Below are 14,890 nucleotides of genomic sequence, written 5' to 3'. Positions count from 1 at the left end.
TTAACTTCCCAAAAAGTGGAGTTTTCTAATGTCTTTTGTTGTCTGATAAACAGTCGTAAACCTACAGATATTCACTTTTCGATTATATTACACAGAGAAAAGCAGCAATTCATCAAAATGCAAAAGCTGGAACAAGCAAATGTTGCTTAAGAAATACTTTAATGATCAATTGATTGAACACAGATTCATTTTCTGAAGTTCAAATGAAAAAGGCTGATATTTGAAAGTATTTTGGTTCCTCTCTCACTCTTTCCCCATGGACCTCCAGAGGTTAAAAACTGCACACATGGTGAAATTATTCCATTTGTTTCATCTCACAATGTTTATTGCAAAAAGGGGAAATAAAACATCGCCATGTTATTGGTTTTTCCCTCCAACATGTTTCAGCTCTTCTTGTGTCAGCACATCCCTGACATTAACAGACATTTTTTCCCAGAACTCCACCAACATTTACAAATAAGGTTTCTATTCATGAATTCGGTCGGTTTACCGTTAAAGTAATAAAGTCAAAGCCAAACAGGACTGTGAACTCCCCAACAGCTTGTTTTTAAAGGAGCTGAACAACCTCACTATGTCTCAGTTTCCCCCCTCCCTGACTTTTCTGACTCAGGTATTGGCAGCAGGGGGACAAGCAGTGGTGTTACTGTCAGCGACTGAGAAGCAAAAGGGAGCAAAGAGATAAACACAAACTAAACATGAAAGAAATCAGAAAAGTATTCTTCATTTGTATGGAACAAAATGGGTGACCATTCTGACCCCTGTGCATAAATATACCACTAAAATAGCTCCTTAAATAAATAATAAACAGTCCCCTCAGAAGAGCAGGATTAAGACAGATGGTGTGATGAGGAAAGTACACACTCACAGAAAGAGAAAGGACTACATTGTATGATCTGTATTCAGCTCTTGTGCAGGTGTACTAACTCCCTATGTGGCTTATCCTCTTTCATTATGCATTCTTTACATTACGTGCTATTACTCCGAGCGGACGAGATTTAAATAATTTATAGGGTTTACAATAAACTGTTTTCTCCACAATCTGATTTTACATAATTCATATGATAATTTGGATGTGTAGTGACCTACGGGAAGCATTTTATTATTATGTGAAAATAACTGGAGGGACTTGGTTGTTGTTTGTTTTTCTGGTTTATGAATTCACGCAGCACCTTTATGCTCATACTTGCAGAGTTACATGAAATCTGTTTCCTCGTCACGACAACAGTTGCAATGATACTGCAGTTTTTGTTGCATCCCTTCAACCAATAAAACGTTCTGTCTCTTTGCCACGTATGAAAACTGCAAGTTATATGATCAACAAGACCAATAAGACTATGCAGTGGGAGGGTTTTCAAGCTCTTGCCTTGCCATACAGATGAGCTAAGCAAACGTAACTAGCCATTGTTGGCTAACAGGTACAACCAACACACTGGCTAATTTTTCCAGTTGCAACTTGCACAGTTTCACATAGTTTTCATGTCAAGATGTTGACTGTGATTACACTGTAAAAGGTGTGTTCATACAGAACACGAGGTGAATTTTAGGCAGCACAACTGTGTGTTAAGTCAAAGCAAAGATGCAAGTGGGCATGAACAACTGTGAGTTGTGTGAATTGGTGTCCAAGCAGGTTGAACATGCCTTAACTTCAGCGACAAATGCACACTCATCCCAAAGCTTTTATGTTTCCAATTTATGAACATATGGAGACGTGAGAAAAGACGAAAGAAACAAACAGAAAAGCCGTTTGGGTCACATAAATACAGCCCTGCAGTTAAATCCATGCAGTAAAGAAGCACAAAAATTAATTTTGTGCTCACCCTAAACACACCTGAGTATATGTACTTCATCGCCCCCTCAACACACGAGTCAATCATCTAGTTTCTTGCAGTATTCACCTTGTTAGCATAAGAAACTGATCGATAGAGAGCAGAGAGTATAAGAGAGCTGTACAGAGCACAGGCAGCCTCAAGCAACACTGTGGAAAAAGGCTGGTGGTTTAATGCCCCCCTCCTCTTTCCTTCCAGTACCTTGCAGAAACAAGGCCATAAAAACGTGCCCACTGTCTGACCCACTTTCCATGACAGACATAATCTCCCTCTACAAACTTCAGCCTGTTTACCAGCCCAGCAAAGAATAAGCCGGACCGAGAGGAGAATGCCAAGCTCTTCACCCACAGCAGGGGGAAAGCTGCCGCTCAGCTGTGCCGAAGATTACGCCCGCGGATCCCCGCTGAGCTCAGGGGCCCTCCCTCATGACACTTCACACTATAGACACGTGCACACACAAAGATGAATGCAAACAATCACACCAAAACAAAAGTCTCCCCTCATGACGAACATGCTGTACACATCATTAGGGTTTAAAAGGGTGCAAACACACACACAGCCGGTTGGCATGTTCCTGATTTGTTGGTTTGAAACTAAAACATACTCACTCATCACCAAGGTGTTAACCGCTAACTGCTGGCATGACTGTTACAGCTTTCATCTATTTCCATTGAGTCAACGTGCAATTAAAGTATGTTTCCACACTGTTCACACTTAGCTCAGTCTACAGGGCTCAGCAGGTACAATAACAAGGGTAAAATGTTTAATAGTTTACTTTAACTATTTATTTTTTCTGACAAATTAGACATTTGTTGCCTAAAATTAAACCAACTCCTAAAATTACTTCAAGGGTGTATATTAGGGGTGCTGAAGGAGGGGTCGGAATGTTAAGCTGTGTGCTGTCACTGAGTTTTGCTGCTGTCTTTTGATCCGACAAGGATTTAAAAGGAAGTCATTAGGATTTTCAGAACTATGAAAACTACATTTTAAGACAAAATCATGTCCTGAAATTTACAACCACTGCAGCATATATTTAATATTAAAAAGGCACAGCTGCCTTCTGTAATTCTGTTACAGTATTTTTTTTTATGTTTTTCATGGTCATACTGGATCAAGAAACTTGCTGACTATGTACAAGACCCTGCAAAGTTTTTCACACAAGTAAAACAATTTTAAAATAATAGTATTGGGGCTATGAGTTTTTTTTTAAATTCCTGGACAGCAGTGATAGAGCATCCAGCCCAGACCGAGACTGGGAGGCCTCTCTGTGTCCCCACAGACCGGGTTACTAAGGATACAGGCAGCTCTGAGCCTCCATTAAGACATCAGAGCTCTCTCTGCGCTCCCGTCTGACACCACTGGCTCCGGTTTCCACCCTGTAACTGAGACTCTCAACCGTGTTGGAGAACACACACACACATACACACACACACACACACTCGGGCCCACACCCAATGCAAATGTGCAGACACATACATGTATGTGCAACATAGCAAACACTGCGTCCCGAACACTTCACACTTGAAGTTATCACCATTTAAAGGACTGTGACTTTAAATAGTCTGCACAAAAATATAGAAATGATTCTTCAGCCTTCTTTCCAGCAGGACTGTTTTAGCAGGTATCAGTGTTGCAACTTGAGTCTTGTATAGCTCTCTATACCAGATCCAGATCACTGTTTATATCTGATATGGACTCTGAAAATTCAGTGTAGCCTGCTACACAATTAAGTTGCTTGATGTTGATTAATCTCAGAGATGGAGATGCAAGTGTTTAACATGCACATGACTTCTACTGTGTCTTTGCTGCACTTTAAGCTTTTCAAACAAACACTTAAATAGTAATTCCCTTCATTTACACCTTGCTTACATTTCTCCTGTGTTTATCTACACACCAAATAGTAAAAAAGTTTTAGGACTTCACAAGCAGATGCAGCCAAACAAGTACGTTGATGCAAAGTTTAGGTATTAAATGCAGCTCTCCTGCTAGCATACTTTGTCCTTACCGCTGATAAAGTTCCAATACCAATCAGTCTTGTTGGGTTGGTTAAAGTCGCTGAAAGAATGACATGCACCAACCGACACCATTGGCAGCAAGCTTCCTGATTTATCATTGACAAGCAGACAATGGAAATAAAGCCCGGGGCATCCTGGTGGAGCTGATTGAGTTAATGCACGTCTGTCTCTACTGTGACATTTCCAACCTGGGGAAGGGAAGTCAGCGAGATCTCCAGCTGGCAGCAACACTTATCACATCATCGCTTTACCAGTACTGAACGAAACAGAGGGTGGAGGGGTGGGAGAGGAAAGAACGAGAGTGGGAGGAAAGGAGGGGGTGAGAGACACAGAGAGGCAGAGTGAGATGGGAGATAGAGAAAGAAGGGAGGGGAGGGGATGTCATTAACTGGCAATCAAGCTTTAGTAATGGCAAGAGTCCGTGCATTTGCTTAATTCCTTATCAGGCAATGTTCCCTTTCTCACTCAACTTCCCCCCTCTCCCCTCCCTGAGACAGGTCAGCATGCAGACTGGAAGTGATGTAAAGTAATACCTGCATCTCTGAAGCCTCCACACACACACAGATACACAGATACACTGCTCACTGGAGGTTTTATCTTTACAGAGCCTCTGATTTCCACAGAGATAAAGACTAAACAGGTGCATGAGTATGTGCAGAGCACTTGACAAAGATCAGCTCTCTGCAGCTGCAGCGCCCACAGTAACAGCCCTGTGATGACTTACCTTGCTGGGTGCACGGACATGACTAAATGAGTTGAAGTGGCGTTAATAAACGAGCAGCTCGTGGTCACACAGCCGTTGGCAGGACAAAGCAGGTGACGGTTAATAACACTGGCTAGTGCTGAATTAGCCGAGCTGGCGTTAACGGCTGTGTTATTGGTGTTTTAACAATGAAGTCAGGTGTAAACATGTACTTACTGCGATATATAAATGATGAAGTCCTTTTGTTGCCTTCGCCGCTGCTAGCTTCTCCACCAGCTGCTGCCTGGCTGTCCCCCAACTTGCTGAGGCTAGCAAGCTAGCTAACTGCTCCACCGGCTTAAATAAAAGGAGATTTCGTCTTTAATTTCTTCCCCTTCTTTACAAAAATAAAAAAATAAAAGCAAAAACCGTTAAAAATGGGAGCCGATGAGAGCCTGTGTTATTTGTTTTCCTCTCCTCTGGAGTTCAGAGTTGTAAATGCTCACCGTAAGACAAAATATCCACGGTGTTTTATGTTAAATGACAGGCTCTCCGCGATGTGCTGTCCTTTGTTGTGAGCATCTCAACGTAAACACAGAGCTGAGCCGTTCTGCCCGTTCTCTGGCTCCCAGCGTGACGTAACGCCGTGGGCGGAGACAGCTTCACCGCAAAGGATGCTGGGACTTGATGTTTTACACGCTGCTAACATCTGACTCGAATACAGGTAGGATTATACCGATATTCACGTCGTTTTCTTACAGAACAAATGCAAAAACACAGTATAAACTTACTCTATTGCAAGTGAAAGTCCCAAACTCAAAATATGTGTATGTATAAATAAATTAGTAAAACGAATATCAGCAAAATACTGTGGTGAAAGGAGTATTGACAAAGTAAAAGTAGAATTACCAAACTGAAAAAAATACTCCATTACAGGTGAAAGTCCTGCATTTAAAATCCCACTTGTGTTTAAATACATGAGTTAAACAGATGTCAGCAAAACGGAGTGGTGAAATGACTATAGACATGTAATACCCAAGTAGCAATACTCCATTACAAGTGAAAGTCCAGCATTCAAAGCATTCTGAGTATGTAGGCTATAAATAGACTAAATAAATAAAAGAGCTGTCAACAAAATACATATGTATTCTACCTGTTGTGAAATAGCTTTTTAATAAGTAAAAATAAAATTACCACACTGTGATAAACAGAATTTCCTATTCAGAAATCAGAAATTTGGAGGAAAAAAAATCAGAAATACTTTATTGATCACTGGGAGAAAACTGTCAGTTGCATAGAGACTTATTAGAATGATGATAATGATAATAATAATAATAATTATAATCAATTTGTGCCAAAACCTCAATTAAGATTCTAAATAATGTCGCTTGATGTTTAGGAGTTGTGTTTTGCTTATGGTGCCCTGTTGTGTGCTGGTGTTATGTGCAATACATAAGTGACTGATGTGCAGTAGTGATGTGTGTAGTATGTGTTTCTATGTTTTTTTTTAATGGTGTATGCTTTTCATTTCATCTGGACTATTATTGTAAGGCAGCAATACTTGTGCAGCTCCTGAGTCCAAGACAAATATCCCTATGGGGAAGTATAAAGTATAATAATAATAATAAAGTTTACTTGAGTAAAAGTAAAGAAGTATCCGATCAGTAGTGAAGCAAAAATATTCACATCACATGGCCCCTTACAAACTGTTAAGTTATGATGCATTACTGCGCAAGGAGGCGTTATGAATCAGATGGTTGTATGTACTACGCTTATACATGGATTAGTTGCTTGAAACATCTTACATCATTGTGTATCCTGGGTATAATCTGTAATTCTGGGTCTAATATCTCAGTTTGCAAATTAACTAGTCACTGCCGCTGTCAGATAAAAAAGTGCGACGCCTTTAATAGAGTAAAACTCTTATTTTAAGTCTCTTGAATATTAATTATCTTAAAGGTCAGTGCCTACAATCTAAAGGCCGCAGTACTTGAGTAAACACTCTCCACCTTTGGGTGAAATCAATGATCACATCTGTCAAACACAAAGTGTTCTGGTTTGACACACAGCAGACGGCCTCATGAACTCACCTTGAACACCAGCAAGACCCTCAGCAGCTCGTCTGCCTCACTGCCTCCACGTTGAACTTTGATGTGAATTTGTGGGACTCAGGCTCCACAGACACACGTGACTGTCTCTCCCTTGTTTGCCCTTTCATGCTTGCTTTCATTTGAAACACCTGACGTACCGTGAGTGCTTACATTTTCAGCCTGGGTGGACCCAACAGTTGTTTTAGTCTGTGTTGCTGCCACCTCCATCTTTATATTTATCTCCAGAATGCTGCATGTCTTCTTTCTACTGTAAACACACGGGTGTGTGGGTGCTATTATCTTCTAGAGATGATAAGTTTGTTTGTTTTGGAAACATTTACATTACCCAAGGTCATACGGTATCTGGTCTCTTTGCTTTATCAGGCACAAAATATTTATTTTGCATCCAAAATAATGCAACCTGGACTTTGGAGACTTTCTTGACTGCTTGTGTGACTGTTTAAGTTTTTGCTATGATTTGATATAAATAATAAAACACAAGTCTGTCACTGTCTTTGTGATTTAAGTCATAGAAATGATTTAATCTGCATCAAGCTACAGAACTGCATAGAAAACATGGTGTAAGAAAACTGTAGCATTTAAAAAAAAAAAAAAAAATCCAGTCTCTCAATGTTGGGAAATCTTTATGAAGGCCTTCAGCCACACCTGGATTCAAATCCACACCAAAAACTAATCACATGTTCATGACCTATCACCCTAATGTTCCACCAGATATCACTGAGTCTCTTTATTAGTTCTTGAAACAGCCTTGAGATAGTGGACAAAAAAACTGACCACAAACCACAAGAGATTCACTCCGCTGTAGTCCAACAATCTTGACTTGAACTTTGCTGCACAGATGGAACACACAAAACAAGTCAAATAAACCATTTAAACTCAATTAAACCCATATTTCTACAGGAAATTCTGCCCTGTAAGGCTCCTGGTTCCCTGGTGGTTAAGACATAGATCGTATCAGAGAATGTTATGAATTGTTGTGTTGCCCCATGCACAACGACAAAAAAAAAAAGAGTCTGACACAATGTCAAAGTAACATGTGCAAATATTCCAAGATATTATTAGGGAATAATGCAGAATATTGGGTACAGTTGATTAATTATTACATAAAAGGCTGGTCACAAGTCATGCACCTGATAACGGGGTCAATAAAACAGGTAATAAACTCAAAGTGAAACCTTAAAAATGACCAACTGTTGAAACAAACCTTAATAACTGTGTTTAAAGTACAACCCATATCTCAGAAAACAGGCACATATCAAATGTCATCAAGAGGTTTCACAGCTGTGGGCACGGAAGAGAACAAAGAAATCATTCGTATAAAATGACCTATCTCATCCGCAGACTTGAGAAGCGAATCCCTCCCAGATGTGGAGCAAACAACATCATTCCACTAGAGAACCAGCAGCTGTTTTGTCAGTTGTACCAGAAGATCTCCAGTGTGTGAGAATGTGTGTATGCGCATATATATAATTGGTTTGAGTGGGAGACAACTCCTTCAATGTGAGTTTAAGTGGAAAAATCAGGTGAGGCCAAGTACAGATTAAACAGACTCACACACTCGTACGCATACGGAGACAGACTTATTTTTATACAGCTGTAAAACACACACTTAACGTTTGCTAATAAAATACACGCCTGCTGCTATGCTGAACGCCAGAAGTGAGTAGTGGGCGTTGCAGGATGAGACGTTTTCCAACGAGCTGCAGACACTGAAAGAGGACTCTGCCTTTAAGACTTCAGAAACATAAGAAACCATGTGTGCCTATACACACACACACACACACACACACACACACACACACACCTTACATAATCTTTGCACACGTTTTAATCTGTGTTTGAACCCTCCTGTTTACGTTGCTGTGGTTACAACACCAACACCTCTCCTGGACGTTTCCAAGGCTGGAAGCAGCAGACACACCTTCCTTTGATTCCACGGGTGAAGGCACTCCAGCCGGTTCACTTCACTCCTGATGGATGTTTTGACAAGTGCTTCTCTTTCCAAGGGCCAATGGGCTGCACTTCTGTGTGAAGCGTCAGGAAATGATGAAAAATGTAGAGAGAGAGAGAGAGAGAGACACACACACACACACACACACACACATACGTGGGGTGCATGGTCTGATTACAACACTCAAGTACACGGCGGATCCTTGAAGTATTTGTGTTTCACTTGCTTGAGTGCAAATCCATGTTATTCTGTGTAGTTAAAGGCATGTATGCAGCTGCAGGGTGATTATTATTTTAGCTTGCAATGAAAATAATTCAACATTAACTGTACTTCCTGTGAGCACTTACTTAAAAATTAGAATAAATAAAGTAATAAAACACAGTATAACAAATAAGGAAAGTAAAGTTGTTGTCTTCATGTGCTCAATTTCACTGTTCACGTATTTTTTTAATGTCTAACATCAACTTTTATTCTGTTTGTATCAGATGAATACCCACCATGCTGCTTTGCAAGTTAAAGTAATGTGAACTTTAATATGATATGCCTGCAAAGACAGCCCACCCATCAGAAAAAAATATGTTGGCATTGTACTTTCTGGAAACCACAAAAACACAAAATTTGTACGCTTCATGAGTATCATATAAAAAAATTAAAAATACCAAGTTGGATGGCGTAGGCGCAAATGTTTGCAGTTGCCTCTCTGTCAGCTCTGTTGAATCTGTGCTAAATTTACACTCTTAGGTCTATTTTGCAAGTGTTAATGGTGTTTTCTGTGGCTGGGTTTTGATGGTGGTGGTGTGTGGCTGTCACACATCGTCATGTGGACATCAGCTCACCAGTCTGTAAACTCCTCTCCTGCCGACTTCTGCTAGGTAGCCAGGCTGAGGTTTTTCAAATGTAAACATCTGTAAACATCGAGGAAAGATGGGCACTAGCTGAACTGGCATCCTGCTAGGCATAGTTCAGGCTTTGGAAATAAACTGGACGACCTCGGTGCCGCATCAGCTTCCAGCGGGATATCAGGAACTGTAATATACTTTGATTCAGTTAAACATGGCTAAATCCTGGACGGCGCCATTCAGCCAGGAGGCTCTTTATCCATATGTTGATCTGACAGACAGGACTCTGCACTTTGAAGACTCTGGCAAGAGAAGGAGAGGGGGTATTTGCTTTACAGCGAATACAGACAGATGTAACAGTGGGAATGTGAGGTGATGTCCTGTTCCTGCTGTGGATCACTGAGGTGGCTGCAGAGTCACAGTGCCACGTTCAGGAAGAGCAACTATGTGGCTGTCTGTTTGAGGTCGAGATGTCAGGAGACCAGAAACCATGCATTACCAGAACCATCTGGAAACATGGGCAGTTACAAAGCAGCAGACAACAATGTAAGAATATGCAAAAAAAGGACCAAAGTACAGTGCACAAGAAAACGGGGCTGATGGCATCACATTTCACTGGAGTTTTACCTTATATAACTCCATGCGACATCAGTGTTTGTAAAGTGATGTCAGAAGCTGACTTAATCATCAAGAGGTAGACAGGATGGTGGATGGTGTGTCTGGTTGAGACGCCTGCCAAGCTGCAGAGTGGTGTCCAAGACCAAAACAAACAAACAAAGCTAAACTGGTTGTGATTTAGCAAACTGTCACTTTTTTCCAGCGGCTTTTTAGGCAACTAGGTCTCATGCCAAAGTCGTCGATGTTTTGACGTGAAAAGTCGTTGTGTGTTGTTTAACGCCCAAAAAATGGTTGTTCTTTTACTGAGACGTTGCTCCTTTTCCTGCAGAGATTGTGCCTCCCGATATATTTAAAATGTGATCTTTTCCAAACCACAAGCAAGTTAACCACCTAGTTTTTGTTCCTAAAACTAACCACACATTAACCACAGTGTTGTTGAAACATAAAGTTTCAACATATATGCTACATATTAACATGCAAATTTAAGGGTTTGCATAACAATGCCAACATTTTTTCTGGCTGGGTTAGCAAAAATAGTTTGTTTTGTTTAATGATTGCAATAACAACACGTTTTTATTGTCTTATTTTCTTTATTTCAGTTGTTATGAAATGTTTTTCAAGGTGCAATCAGTAAAACAAGAATTGGTTAATAAATAAAACATGAGATGTAAATGAAGATATATTACGGCAAATCTGAATTTCAGTAGATGACACTTAACATTCAACCAAGTTTTAAAAGTTAACCGTAAACTATTTAAGAGCTTCTGTCATCACTTTTGGTTCCTTAAACAAGATTGCAAGACAATCTTAAGGACCTGCAGAGCAGCTGGCTGCAGAAGTCTGCAATAAAACTCAATATGATCATTAAAATATTCAAATCGACATTGTAATCAGAGATGTAGAACTACAGTCTGTTGGTCTGCGTTAAGTTAAAACTCTGCTGCTGCATCCAGATTGAACTGGAGATAAAAAGTTGCTTCTGTCTGCAGAGGATAAAGAATGTTTTTGATGTGTCTTAGTTTCATCCCAAAAATACTGCACCATAACAGATATTCATAGCTCGGTAATAACATTTATAGTTTATGCTTTTGGCAAACAGTCTAATGCGAGTTAGCAAGTCATTGCAGCTCCTGTGTTTGACAGGACGCAGGTCTGCTACTGAATGTTTTGACAGAGATTGAACTATGACCTCAGGTTTATGAGGCGGTCTGCTCAGCAGCTAAAGCACCTCTGACTGATCGAAAAAGGGCTTTAAAACACTGCTATTTTTAAAAAATAAATGGGGATTAAAATAGCTCATATTCTCATCTTTAAAGCAGTCTTATTTTGGCTCCTCACTCAAACAGATCTGTTTTTGCACTGAAACACTTACTTAACTTGATACATGTCCTTATTATGATGTAAGTGCCCCAAATCTCAGCAAAAGCATCTGCTCTGGTCCCATGTGATGCCGACAGTGGACAAAGTGTGTGGGATTGCGCTAAGGGCAGACTGTTCTCGGCAAGCATTTTATCCTTTGTTGTTGTTGTGCGATAAGACCAAAACATAGCAACAGCTGGGCCGCGTTCGGCCGCACAAGGGAGTCAGGAGGGCTGCGAGGAGAAGTCTTCACTGGTGTGACAGGATTATGTGATAGAAACATGCTGTGCTCATGCGTAGCCAAATATTAAATAACACTACTGTCCCGTGTTTGAGGGGCCGAGCTGAGCGCTGTTGACATGCTGCCATGGTGACAGTAACCATGCACAGGATAATGTTTACAGAATGTTTAGCATATCACAAAGCAGGCACATAGGGTGACTGGACCAGATGAATCAATGCGTGTGTGTGTGTCTGTGTGTGTGTGTGTGTGTGTGCGTTGGCATCACAAGACTGAGCACATTTTAACTGACTGATATTTGTGTGTGTGCTACATTCTGTATTTGATTAACAAACTAAAACCAATTGCTCATATTGTGAATGGATGCACTGTGGGTCCAGCACTGCTTAACATTACTTCATTCCCCCGTCAAGTATTATAACTACACAGTAACATTACCGTGTGTGTGTGTGTGTGTGTGTGTGTGTGTGTGTGTGCGTGCGTGCGTGCGTGCGAAAGTTTCTGTATTATGTAATTCGTACATATGTTGCAGGATTGTACTATAACACACTCCAGATGTTGTTTTGTAGTAAACGAAACAGAAGGACACTTCTCTCACAGCAGCATTGCTTAATCTCTCTGAGGAAACTTGAAATCTTTTCTAATATGATTTTTAAAAAAAAAAAGAAAATCTGCACCTGCCTGCATGCATCATAAGTTACACACATGCAGGCTACGACTGATATTTGGCAACTCTGAATACATCTAGGTCGTAAACTGGTTATGAGAAAATAAACATGCCAAGACAAGAGGAAGAAAACTGGCAAGGTGATTTCCCATCTCAGCTGTTGATGTTCAGCTGGCTGTGCAGCCAAGATGAGATAAACTGTGCTTTTGCAAAATTAGGCAATGACAATATCTGTGTCCAAAACTTAATGCCTTATTGTAAGCTGTATGAAAAGTTCTCATTCACATGTTGATGACATCATGGCAGGTATTAGCTGAACATTTAAGTAGCAATCTTTGTATTTCCTTTCCTTACCAAAGTTTTGAGTTTTTTGAGTATGTCAGTGTCAGTGTCAGGGTCGGTCTGTCGGTTGATCCAGTACTTTGGTTCAGACTGAAATATCTTAACTGTTGGATGGCTTCCCAACATCCAGAACAAATGTTGGCACTGTACATTTCTGCAAACCACACATATGTTACGTTTGTATGTGTTGTATGTAGCTGATAAATTGGAATTTTACGTTAAGAACTATTGCTCAGATAATACAGATTTTCATGAAATTTTGTACAGACATTCACGGTGTCCAGAGGATAAATCCTACTGACTGATTCCCCAGATTTTCCTCTCGTGCCAACAGCAAGTCAAGCTTTTTACTTTTTCAGTAATATTTTTCCACATACTTAATGAACCCACCAAATTGCTTTAGTTTTTCATGATTCCCAGACATTCCATTGAGTGCCATCATGAGGTTTAAACTCAACAACTGCTGGATGAACTGCCATGAAATTAAAAATTGAATTGTAATCCCTTTGGTGATCTACAGCAGTGATTGCAAACTGGTCCAGCCATGGGGTCCAGATTTCTCCTTTTTGTGCTGTGGTGTGTCTGTGTCACTCTGCAGTTACACCTCCAAAACACTAGTTGGCGGTGGAGGTTTCTGTGAAAGCGCTTTGAAGTTTAGTTGATTCAAAACACACATTAAACACACATTAAACATGGCTTAATAGAGACAGTTTCAAACACAAGTACACAAATCAGCTTCACTATAACTCGCAGCATTCACATACAAACACTTGTCTTTATCTGGACACATTTTCCCCACAAATACAACATGCTAATGTTATTAGCACAAGCCTATGGCATTTTACATTGTATAAATTAGCCTCGTAGGTAGTGATCCTTTCCTCTTCTAATAATGAAACCAGTGGCAATAGCAACATTTAACAAAAGTAAGGGTACATAATTTTGCTCCATTCGTCCGTTCACTGACAAAACAACTGTCTATACTAAACACATTTTCCAAATAAATACAACATGCTAACTTGATTAGCACAAGCCTATGGCATTTTACATTGTATAAATTAGCCTAGTGACGAGCGGAGCATTTTCACTGTCACTGTAAGCAAGCTATGATGCTAATTTTAGCATTTAGCTAATTAAACCACTGTGCTTACAGCCTCACAGAGTTAGTGTGTCTGACTCTTAGTCTTGTTGTAGGATATGCACAAAGTGATAATACATTTTAAAATCGAAATTCACATAATAAACCAACCCATGCAGCAATATAACAATTAGCATTCCCTGTAAAATTTGACGGTTTCACCTTGTACCCAAAGGCTTCAGTGCAATTCTCCGTTTTACCCTTTTTACATTTGAACCTGTGCACACGAAATATGCCATGTTGTTGACTATATAGTAAAACTTCACTGTAAGCTGGTGACAGCTTAATTTTTGTTACCCACAAACGCTGCACCACATTTTACAGATTGTGTTACTCTGTTTTCCCTAAATCCCTCAGATAATACAAACAGATGGAAAGATACACACATGAAAATCACCATCAGCAGTTCAGTCTCCTCCACAGCATGACACTGATGATGACATTTTAGATCTGGCGTCCTGCGGCTCACCCACAGATCAAACACCATCAGCTGGACCTTTAGGGAGCTGTCTCGGTAATGATGATAGTGATGATACAAATTGAAAGAAGGTGGGTAAGCTGTAGTTGAGGAGCACTGTATTGGCTGTAGCCAGGATGTAATAGGAAAAGCTCTGGAATTGGACCAGTACATTAAATACTTAAACATCTATTGAATGATAATACTTGTGACTTTTTTTATGGTTACTTATCTATACTGTGCATCTGTTCTTGTACTTTTGCTTCTCAGTAAAGATAATCTTATTTTACTTTTTAGGTTTGTGCTTAGGATCAAAAACATTTCCTCCTTAAACAGAGGAAGAAGTCATTTGCAGTATCTCTCTGCTCAGTGCACAAAACAAGTTTAATGTAATCCATTGCAGTAAATATAAACGTTTAGGGGATGAAATCATCCCCTAAATACTGTCATCATCATAAATTGTATTGCCACATACACAACTGTATACACTTCTTGCTTCATGCCTCTTTGTTAACAGGGACAGCAGTTGATTTGAAGCCAGGTTTAATCTCAAGTTTTCCAGAACAATAAATAAAGGAAATCGCTGTAAATATAATCACATGACGTGTTTCAAAATAATTAGGGTAAATGTAAACCAGATGTAG

At 40.0% G+C, this 14,890-nt stretch overlaps 1 protein-coding gene across 2 annotated transcripts in view; it reads right to left on the bottom strand.

The window, feature by feature from the left end:
- The window catches only part of peli1b (pellino E3 ubiquitin protein ligase 1b), a 43,704-nt gene extending 38,569 nt beyond the window's left edge, over positions 1-5,135 (bottom strand). The window contains exon 1 of one of the 2 annotated variants that reach the window (XM_049599981.1): positions 4,761-5,135. The gene's annotated coding sequence lies outside the window, so the exon portion shown is untranslated. Of the gene's footprint in view, positions 1-3,831; positions 4,069-4,760 lie in introns of those variants that run through there. The other variant, XM_049599982.1, reaches the window with a different exon arrangement.
- Between the last annotated feature and the right edge of the window lie 9,755 nt (positions 5,136-14,890).

This window comes from Epinephelus fuscoguttatus, linkage group LG16 (assembly GCF_011397635.1).
Source record: "Epinephelus fuscoguttatus linkage group LG16, E.fuscoguttatus.final_Chr_v1".
Taxonomy (NCBI): Eukaryota; Metazoa; Chordata; class Actinopteri; order Perciformes; family Serranidae; genus Epinephelus; species Epinephelus fuscoguttatus.
Note: the sequence above shows the minus strand (reverse complement) of the source record. Positions and strands in the feature narration are given on the sequence as shown.